This window comes from Podarcis melisellensis, assembly GCF_964234715.1.
Source record: "Podarcis melisellensis genome assembly, chromosome: 10".
NCBI classification, from domain to species: domain Eukaryota; kingdom Metazoa; phylum Chordata; class Lepidosauria; order Squamata; family Lacertidae; genus Podarcis; species Podarcis melisellensis.
The window spans coordinates 39,709,551-39,720,810 of record NC_138542.1 but is presented as its reverse complement, the minus strand read 5'-3'; the positions used below and the strand labels follow the sequence as shown (position 1 = coordinate 39,720,810).

The window sequence follows — 11,260 nt, the reverse complement described above, 5'->3', positions numbered from 1 at the left end:
CAAAGGAACACAAGTGAACAGCAGAGAACCTGCACAAGCGATGCTGACACAAAACCCCACATACATTAAGTAAAATAGAAACATCGCCACCCACCCCCCACCTCTTCCCCCCTTTTCTTCCTAATGTCTCAACAAATAAAACTGATCTGTAAAAAAATGTTACGGGGGGGGAGAGAGAGAGAGACATTGCACATACTTTTGTAAACCAAGAAAATCTTTAATTAAAATACTTTTAAAAAAGAAGAAGATACTGTCCCTAAAACAGAGCAGTGCCTACAGTGGTCAGTTCTCCTGCTTAAATTAGAATTGTCCTGTCCTGGCTGTGACCGGCTCCAATAGACGGAGATTACATGGCAGACAGAAGGAATGTAGCAATTAGTCAGGGTCAGAGCAGATAGATGGCTTGGACTTACTGAAGCAACTGACCTTCCCAAAGCTCTGAGTGTGGCAGTTTGCTCCATCTCATGCTGCCACAAGCTCCCCTCCCTCCCTGCTTCCCAGAACCAGAATTGGGCTGAAATGGACGGAACAGCGAAAGGCTGCACATAGGCTTAGTCCCTGATTGCTTGGGGAAAGCTCTGGAGAGGAGAGACTTAGAAGGCTGCAGGGAGGTTGGGACTTTTTCTTGGCAACTGATTCATGGCATAAAACTACCAGGGATGAGCTGCTGTGCTCATTAGGCCTGACACTCAGCCAAGTCTGTGAAGGTTGTGTTTTTGCTAATAAAGTGTTAACTCCAACTCTGAATGGTGTGATTTATTGCAGACTCGCACTTTGACTGTCTGTACTTTAGGCATTTCCTTTTTTTATTTGTATTATATGCAATGGTCTATAGCTATAAGCAATAAATCTTCTGTTGAATAAATAAATAACATTCATTTGAGAGCAATGCGATTTTTGCTTAAAGGGGCATTCTTACATGTATTCCAATGTGTACTCAGATGTTCACTCCAATGCCTAGCCAGCCAGTGCTTCCCATTCTGCTGCTCTACTTTCATTGCTACATCACAGTGCAACAAAATTTTATGCAGGAGCAAAGGCATTGGCCTGGTTGCCAAGACCATTGAGACTAGAGGGTGAGTCTATATAGTTATTTGCTCATAGGACCAGCATTTATTCTCTGCAGCCCTTTCATTACTCCCTTAAAAATGGTCAAAATAGGGGCTTCGTTTCAAGGGCAAATATTTGTTAATATTCAATTGAGATATCACAAGTGTTGCGATCTATTTGTTGTGAGACAGGGATGTCTAATCCATGGCCCATGATCTACAACTGGTTCCCAAGAGTTGTAGTCTACTAAGACCTGCCTCCCACAATTTGCCATGTACTTATGGCTTCTTTGGATTCCGTTTCAATTCTCAGCCAGTCCTGGTACATTTTAAAACAATACTTTAATGTCTATATTAATACATATTAACTGATTGATCCCATAGTCACCCAACTATAAAAAGCATGGAAACCCTCGGAGTTTTCTTTAGAAAAGAAAAAATCAACACATTCGTTTACATTTTGGCGACCTGCACTTTGGCATGCAGTCGCTGGGGGGGGGGGGTTGACCATGAATCAATGCAGCCTTCAGCCCAAAAGGTTTATTGCCTCAGTTGTAAGAGTTGTTCTTCTTAATACTGGGTGCAGATTAAAGTCAAAGCCATACTTGCACGCATATGTGCAGTAGAAATGATAGGAGACACATGCATCTATCTTTAGACCTCTCCTTTTCCTATCCATGTGGTTTCTGTCAACAACTGTTGATCTTTTTTTACTAGCAACTAAGACAGCAAATACTCAGAAATTTAGCCAACCTCTGGCTTGTTTGTTTTTTAAAAAAACCTTTGCAAATAATATCAGGTTCTTAGAATGTTGATAATTTACTTGCATTGGTATCACCATTTTAAAGAGTACTACTGCCATCATGTGTTGAGATATTATAAATAAAGCTTGTCAAATCCTCATATTTGTATTTTGTGTGTGTATTTAAAGTTGGGTGCTCTTTAACAACGGACTTGATAAGTTATCTAGTAATTCTGGCTGAAGTTTCTACGTATCAGGATTACAGAACTCTCATGCTTTTTAGCTTCCCTAAAGTGTCTGGAGAATAAAGCTAGGCAAGGTGGAAATTAAGCCTGAGTCTGAATATGTGACAGCTCCTGTACTGATAGAGAATGAAAGGAGATAATTCATTATCTTTTCAAATGGCCATTCCTCTCAGTCACGCTGATAAGAATCAATGAAGGAACATATTAGAAGCAGAGCCTTTGTTTTATTTAATGGCCAAGTTTCTGAAGCTGAACTTTCAGCATAGTTTAGAATGGTACTTTGGTTTCTTTCCAATAGAATGCAGTGTTTTGCTTTTTTCTCATAGGAGTGAATAGCAGCCTTTTATCTGAGAAAGCAAAAGGCTGCAGCATTCAAATGGGCTGAAATTTGCCACCTGGCCTTGATGACATAGGGAAATTAATAACTAATAATAATATTTATATGCTTCCCATCTGACTAGGTTGCCCCAGCCACTCTTAACGGCTCCCAACAAAGTATTAAGAGCTCAATAAAATGCCAACCATTAAAAATTTCCCTAAACAGGGCTGCCTGCAGATGTTAATGAAAAGCCTTCTGGGTCAGACCAATGGCCCATCTAGTCCAGCATCTTGATCTCACGGTGGCTGACCTAATGCCTGTGGAAAACGTGCATGCAGAATTAGAGCATTGCTGCACTCTCCCATACTGTTATTTCGAATAATTGGTATTCAGAAGCATTTCTGCCTCTGACTGTGGCGGCAGAACATAACCATCATGGGACGTATCCATTGATAACTCTCTCCACCATGAATGAAGGAGCAGGTTTAGTCCCATCAGCTGAGCCCTAGATTAAACCCTAGTTACTTTATTGCATACAAATCCATAGACTATTGATAGGTGTGGTTACCTGCATAAACACAAAAACTTGGATCCTGAGCTCCATGGCAACATTCTGCTTATGATGGGGCTTTTCAACACACACACCCCATCTCACTGCAGCCCCTCCTTTCCCCCTGGAAGCTAATCCTGAGGATTGGGAAACACATTAGAAAGCCATGGGGTAGTGTACAAGGGGCTGAGGAGCAGGGGGAAAGAACCTGGGGTCAACAGAAGTGTTTCTGATCATATTGTGGCCATTTTGGATCCCATTAAGTTATTTTTCAAATCAAATCAAAGACCTTATTGGCATCACAATCTAAAACATTTCAGGTCACTGGGATAATTAAAAGGACAAGGGTGAATCTGTTGAGGGTCATAAGGTCACACTGTGATCGTGTGCACTTAGATATTCTGCTTCGCCCTGTCTGTTCCCTGAAAGGATGGTTCATTGGGAACCTTTTCAGGTAAAATTGTAGCTAAAAAGGAAGCTACTAAAGCAGGAATATCTTTGTCCTGATCTGTCATGAGAAACCTCATTTGACGACTTCTCAGAGTTACAGGCCGGAGGTCCAACATTTTGTTCAGCATCAGTTGGCAAGGTCTACTGTGTAGAGAGCAATCTAAGAGAATGTGGTCCAGTGAATCAGGTACTTCTTGGTTGCAGGCACACAAATGGGCTTGATATGGGGCATGTGAGAATCTACCTTTGGTCACTACAGAGGGGAAGGCATTTAATCTCGCGAGCATAAAGGCTCTTCGATGGGAAGGGAGTAGTAGATCCTTTAGATATTTGGCACAGGTTCTGTAGGGTGTTGTAATACCTAAGGCCTCCAGAGAACAGGATCTAGGAGTATGAGGTAACAAGTGCTGTCTTTTCATATGTAACTTTTGTCACATGCTTTAGGCTCTCAAGAGCAATGCCCAAACTACGGATTTTATCTTGAATTGCTCTATACGATCCAGGTGTTTATGCATTGAGCTTAAGAAGGAGTTAGATGTTGTTCTAAAGTGGACTTTCAGCCATGCCTTGGTTGTAGTGAGCCATGCATTGGTTTCCATCAGATGTTGACTGGTTTTAACACATAGGGTTACGTAACTTATGCATTTAGGGTCACCATGGATCTTAAGAAGAAAAGTCACTTGAATTTGTTCAACTTCTCTATTAAATGCTTGTAACCAAATTGGAATGCCATACAATAACTGAGAAAGGGAACTATGTGATATTCTGCTCCAGACCGAACTACACATTACACAGAGACATTTGAAACTGAATCCAAACCAGCTTTCTTAAAAACAACAACAAACCACAACAACAACAACTGGAAGGGAGGAACAGGAGGGGCCCAGCGGCCCTTATACTGCCTGCTAGGTCTCTGCTACAAACCACCCTGAAGCCTTTCTCCATGCATAGATCAAAGCTCATTTGTAGTCAAGACGACAAAAAACCAGCTGGAGCAGACCTACTTGTAGCTGAGTAGCACTGGGAAAGGAAAGGGTTAAGAGAACCCTCTCCCTGCTACTTGTCTGCTCCAAGTCACCCACACCCCAATATGGCTGTCCTGGAAATAAAAAGGACAGCAGGGTTTGGTTATATGTATTTGATTACAGTGTGTAGTTAATCCTTTGGGTATTTAAAAGTTAGCTTCTTCTGCCTTCAACCTTTTGATAAACTGGAAGAAGGGCATATTCTGTAGGGTGTGCTCTATCAACTCAAAATTAAAATTTAACTATAACCAAATACATACATTTATAAGAAACAGAGTTTCTAGCTATAAAATCCATATGAGCATTAAGATATTTAGCAGTTTGTGGGCCCAGACATTCTGCACAAAACAGAATGTAAAGTGTTACTGCATCAGTAGTTTGGGTAGATAGAAACATGTTGACTGTTACCCAAGCATCATTTGTAGGAATTGTCCCGAAATCTGATATATATATGGCAGACATAGAAAATTAAATATGGGGTCATGGGCAGTTTATTCACATCATCCCTGTGTAATTTGGACAGGAAAATCATGAGATGGGTTTGTTTTTCAGCCTTCTTTTCTGAAAAGTAGAACGGATTCATTACTTAATCTTTGGTAACAGCTTACATTGAAGTCATTAAAGATGTCATGTGGCATAGGTCAGTCTTTATTGATTACTGTTACACTGGATTGGGGTATCTGAAAATAGTATTTGCCTTAAGCTATGTCTGGCTAAAAGATGCACGCCAACATGGCTACCATGACAGTTGTGTGGAGTCAGTTGCCCTGGAGCCTAAAGAAGACAAGAGTCTTTGATTCTACAGAGCTGCTCTCAAAAGAACACCTATCACAGCCCCACCCTGTTAAAAGCTGGCGGAATGTCCAGTTACAGCCCCACCCATTGCTTTATGATTGGTTCCCTGTTGCCTAGGGTGATGACGATGCTTTATTCAATCTATACAAGGCTCCCAAGAGGAAAGGAAGTTACCACCCCTAGTGGCATGACACCTATGGCCCACTGAATCTGGGTCAAAGCAGCATCTCACACCGGGGTCTCATTGTACTATGAGCAGTGGCACCAAAGCCACAAAGAAAGAGGGAGCAACAGAAAACGACCAGGAAAAAAAAGTACTGGAAAATCAGGAGTGTGTGCCCAGCTGGTTAAGGGCAGAAGTCACAAACCACACAATACAGAACAGCACAAGCAGTGGCTGCTGTGGAAGGAGAAACTCCTAGGGAGGAAAAATCGAAAGTTGGAAAGGTAGTTTTTTGGAAGAGGCTTCCCAATTATCTCCTGAAATGTGGAGACAGGGACGGCGGTGTTATCAGCAGCTGTCTCTGCAACTAGGATATACCAAACAATGGCCCAACATGGGAAGAAGGGACCAAAATGGTGAAAGAAGTGATCCAGGAGTGTCTCATGGTAGCCATCATGATACCAAAGTGAAGAAACCCAAAGCGTGTCACTTTTCCGAACGGAAGAACGGTATGCTCTCTGGGAATGGTAGACCATGGAAGAAAAGGGGAGGCTATTGGAAGAAGAAAAGATCACCCAAGAAGGAGAAAGCAAAGCATTGGTGTGCAAGTCACCAGTGGAAATCCAGATGCTGTAGGATTGGGAGAAGTCACCGCCGTAATCGGAAGCGGAAGAGTCAGCGTTTGTTAGCATTTATGCATGCAGCTGTAAAGGGGAGACTGCGCCCCATGAATCTGTGTGGATGGAGGGCACCAGGAATGCGTGCCCCTAGGAACACAACACAGTTTATCATGCATCAGGTGTACCAAGACATGCGCCAGGAGGAGAAAAGGGCAGCGGCGGAAAAAGCAGCTGCTGCAGACAAAAGAGAAGAAGAGAAATCAGAACAACAGCAATCCACAGGAGAGAATGATTGTGACATGGTATTTCCAAATGCCAGTTGCATGGCCACCATTTCGGCTATGAGCCCACAGATAAATATTTTCATGGGAGATGAGGAAGTTGGAGAAGATGAGAGTAGTCAGAAAAACCAAATATATGAAGATATAGGTCTGGAATCTCACCTGAGTATTTCCTGTGAGCCATAAAAATACAATGACTGGACTATGCGTTTGTATTCCTCGATAGTTCAGAATAGATCTTGATCTCCAGATTCTTAAATAAATGTATATTCTGCTCTCTCAACTCTGTTCCGTCTTTATCTGGTGTGGTTCACATGCTTGCAGAGATGTGCAAATGGCAAAGATACTATTCTTAAAACTCTGTGTCCTCAAAGTCAAAATTGATTCAGGAAATCATTTAAGCTTAAATCCTGATGAATATAAACTGGCCCTAAAGAAAGTTAATTATTCAAAAGTCTCATTGAAAATGAAGTGGGAGTTAAGTGTGGCCAAATTTAATTAAATTGGGGCTATTGAGTTTGATTTTGAGAAAGCTTCACATGCTGTGGAAGTGTTCAGTAGATCTTACTCCCAATGTATAAGATTGCCTCTTTTAAACCTCTCAGTGACAAGTTCCAAAATGTTAGTGCCACTACCAAGAAGTCCCTGGTCCATGTTGCCACTCACTGTATTTCACATTAAATGGGTAGGTCAAACATCTGAGGAAGGTCTTCATGTGAAGGATGGTTCACATGGGAGACAATCCAATGTCTCCCATACAAATCCAGCCCACATTCTAACTTGTAAATGTGGTATCCAGTACTGTACAGGTGTGTGCCTGTGTCTTAGTCCCTATACTACAGTAAGCCCATAGGGGGAACAGCACACACACAGGTTGGGTGGGTATCAGCAAGGATCCTAATGGGCCTTGGTCAGGAAGGTCAAGAAAGTAACCAGGTGGACTTGTACAGTTTGGTTTAACCTTCATCCAGAAACCACAGGATCTAGGAGGCCAGAATGCATGGTACCAGCTGGTTTCTCCCTCTTACCTTGGAAGTCAAGGTTCTCAATATGATCTCTGTGCCCTCCCCCCCAAGTCCCTGACTGCATTGCACCCTTGCTTGGGACAGAGCCTCTGTATAGCCAGTGAGTAACCTTCACTCCTGGGCTGTTAGCCTTGGTGTTTTGCCAAAGGGGCGGAAAACATCCCATTGCTAGATCACTAGGTTCCATCTGGCCTGTAGTGGCAATTGTGTGATTTGACTTCTGTGGGTCCATATGAGAGATGACAGGATTGTTCTCTCCAAACGAAAGAAGCAAGATGTCTACTACTATTAATAATAAAATACGTCAAATGTATTCCAACTTGAGCTTACTGTACAAACTCCATTAATCCAGACTGACTCCATAAATTCAGTGCGCTCGTTCTGTCTCATTCTGTCCCCTGTCAGACTGATCACTAAATCTTTGTTTCATGGTTGGGTTGGAGAGTTTAATTCTGGAACCTGTGAGGCCAATAAATTGTAAAAAAAGAATAGATCAGTGTAGAAGAGTGATATCTTTTGTATTCAGTAATGCTTCCACAAATAGAAAATCGATTCCTATTTCCTGTTTTTCATTATAGAGAAAAGATTATGGCAATCCTCAGGGTACTTACTCTAAAGCAGTCTTATTGATTGCATTCAAAAGCTCTAGTTCAGGTGTCTACCATTTCAATGGAAAAGACATTCAGAGGAGTGCTTAGGATGACAGTCTGACTTGGCGTTGAGCTGAAACGATATGTTCTGTGCGGTGCATTTTTCAGAGGATTAAAATGTAAGATGTGCTGAATGTTCCCAGCACCATTACTTTCATAGGACCCCTGTAAAAGTGGGAAGGATAGTTTCAGGAGGGGAATTTAAATAATTGGGTGGAATGGGCAGGTCTTACCCTTAACAATAAGATGGGCAAAGGCTCTTGTAAAATAAAAAATAGCCTTGCCACTGCTCCATATCAGATCCCCCCTATTTTATCAAAGAGGGCAGAGGAGGATAACTTGACCGTTTTGAAACGACTAGTAATACTCTTGATACAGCAATGATTAGAAAGGTGTTTGGTAAATTTTGAAATATCCCTCTAGTTTCCATGGCACTTTTGGCTGTAATCCCCTTTCCGAGCCATCTATGCCAGGAGCAATTGCGACAAATGGTGGTCACAAATTCTGTATGCTAATCATACATTGTGCGAAAAAGCAATGTCTTTTCTCTGTCCTGAATTGACTGACAATCATTTTAATTGAATGACCCTGAGCTCTTATGAAAGAGGGAGAGAGAGAAAACCTCTCAACACAATTTCTCTTTTAAATAAGCTTCAATCATGGCTCCTCCTTAGCCCAGAGGCTTTAGCTTTAGTTGCCCATTTCCAGCCTTTTTTAAAGGCTTATAATATCCTTATTGAGATTTTCAGTGAAATATCAATCAAAAGTCCAAACTCCTCTTCCTTATTAGCCACCACCAGATCAGGCCCATCATCGTATATGGGGCTGGGGGGTTGTGTCATAATTTAATGCTTACATTGGGTATAATTTGCCAAATTTTTTGCTCCTGAAACTGCTGGGCAGCTTTGGACCCTTAAACTATTGGTGAATCTTTGGGGAGGTTGGAAGGGTTATAGGATGGAGGTGTGTGCTCAGGGCCAGCCCTACCATTAGGCAAAATGAGATTATGGCCTCAGGCAGCAGATACTGGGGGGACCAGTCCCCTAGCTGTGCCTATGCCTCATTCCACTCCTAGTCATTCTGTCAGAGAGCAAAACTGCAGATGCTTTTAGAGTAGTTTAAAGGTAAAGGGACCCCTGACCATTAGGTCCAGATGTGGCCAACTCTGGGGTTGCGGCGCTCATCTCGCTTTATTGGCCGAAGGAGCCAGTGTACAGCTTCCGGGTCATGCGGTCAGCATGACTAAGCTGCTTCTGGCGAACCAGAGCAGTGCACAGAAATGCTGTTTGCCTTCCTGCCGGAGCGGTATCTATTTATCTACTTGCACTTTGACGTGCTTTCGAACTGCTAAGTTGGTAAGAGCAGGGACCAAGCAACAGGAGCTCACCCCGTCGCAGGGATTCAAACAGCAACCTTCTGATTGCAAGTCCTAGGCTCTGTGGTTTAACCCACAGCGCCACCCGCATCCCTTTAAGGTAGTTTAGGCCACCCTAAACTAGCTTGTTGTCTCAGGTTCAGTGGGACTGGCGGAGTGGCAAGCAGGGAGGCCAACAGCCAGAACCACACCCTGGATTTGTAATAAGTAAGAAGGCAGGCAGGTGGGGGCTGGCTGAGGACAAACTGTGGTCGGTGGGGCAGTATCTCATTTGTCTTTATTGACCAGCCTCTACAGAGCAGAGGGCAGTGTCATGTCACCAGCGCTGAAGAAAGATTCAACTGGAAGTCTAGTTGAGTTTTGTATGTGGGAGGGAGTGCCATTTTATTCTTCACCTGAGAGGGCAAACCTTCTTCAGTCAACCCTGAGGGTTCTTATTATTCCCAGCAAACAGTGGCATTTTTCTTCTCTCTCTGTTTTTATTCGTTTAAAATTTTTGTTGTTGTTGTTCTGTGTGGAGTGCAGTGGTGCTCCTGCTGGCTGCATTAATCTCCACCACTCACTTGCAGGAGGTCACAAAACTACATTTTAAAAAGTGAAAGACCTGAGAAAATGCCATTGTTTGCAGCCAGCAGTAAGTGTCCCTCAAACTGTTCTAAAACAATCTCTCCTTCGGAAAGATAAATGAAATGTCTCCTTTTTGTTGCCCATGAGTGGTGTAGCAAATTTAGAGAGGGTTTTTCACCCCCCCCCCTTTCAGACCTCTAGTAAGGAAACTGGTTTTAATGATAGATTGTGTCATTCTCTTAGGAGGTCAGCAATTTCACTTCACGTCTTTCAAGAACTTTTATATCATATGGACCCAAGGATTTGTTGACTGTTAATTTGTCAATCAACATAGAACTTCATTTCGTCTTCTGTATGTGACTTACTTCATCTGATGCCCTCCCTGAATCAAGTGGTTATGTGTATCTGTACAGTACATATCACATTCCCATTTTATTTTGAAAATAGATAGATTAGGTTAAGAGAGACAGGGACAAATCCAAGGTCACTCAAGGAGCTTCATGGCTGAACCAAGATCCCCCTAGTCCTAATCTAACACTAACTACTTCACCACACCTCAGTGTGAAACTCCATGAAAGCTTGCAGGAAGCTGGCAAATACTGAATTGTGCTGACCCATGACTAATTTCATAATAGAAATACTTATAACTTTGTTCCAAATGAATGGTCTTCTCTCCAGATTCTCACCTGGCACTCTGTGTGTGCACATGTGTATAATGAATGATCAAATGCAAAAATAATAATGTTTGTCCTTAAATTTAATTCACGAATCTTAGATGAGTGTAGTAATGATCTCTTCCACTTGGAGGCAATCTTTTCAAAGAAGAAATTAAACATTTTCAATCAGATCTTGTTATGATTGACTGACCAGATTAAATAAATAGTTGCAGCCTAAGGAAGAAAGCATAAAGTATTCTCTGTGTATTTCAGCAAAAAAAAAGTCCTGTCATTTGTCTATGGTAGGTTTTTTTAAAAAATTTTTTTTCTTAAAGTGTGTTCTGAAAACTTAAACGGTGAATTTAAAGAAGCTTCAGACTCCTTTTAGATATCTCCATGCTTATAAGATGTTCATCATAGACTTATCCACCTAAGTAAAATAAGACAAAAGACCAATTCTGAAGTGAATCAAACCTAGAAATGTTAAAGCTAGTTGAACAGCAGAATGAAAAAGCCAATATACTGTATGTTGACTTTTGTGTAAAAACAGGTTCATACTGAGTACAATTTTTTCAGGAATGAATTTGGAATGAAACAGAATGGTGATTTTCAGGGAGGAATATTTGAAGTGGTTAAGGAAGGAAGAGGAGGTTGTGCATTATGTTTACTTTAAGTATGCAGTGTGGCAAGTGCCACTGCGGGCAACTTCTTGTTCTCCCTGTTCCTTGCCCATTGTGTGTGTGTGTGT

The 11,260-nt window shown here is 41.9% G+C and overlaps 1 long non-coding RNA gene across 1 annotated transcript; it reads right to left on the bottom strand.

Moving 5' to 3' along the window:
* Positions 1-5,337: 5,337 nt before the first annotated feature.
* Positions 5,338-8,703, bottom strand: LOC309378499. Its single transcript, XR_014172113.1, has 2 exons — positions 7,876-8,703; positions 5,338-7,723 (listed from the first exon to the last, which is right to left on the bottom strand). It is a non-coding gene; the product is annotated as an uncharacterized lncRNA (long non-coding RNA).
* Between the last annotated feature and the right edge of the window lie 2,557 nt (positions 8,704-11,260).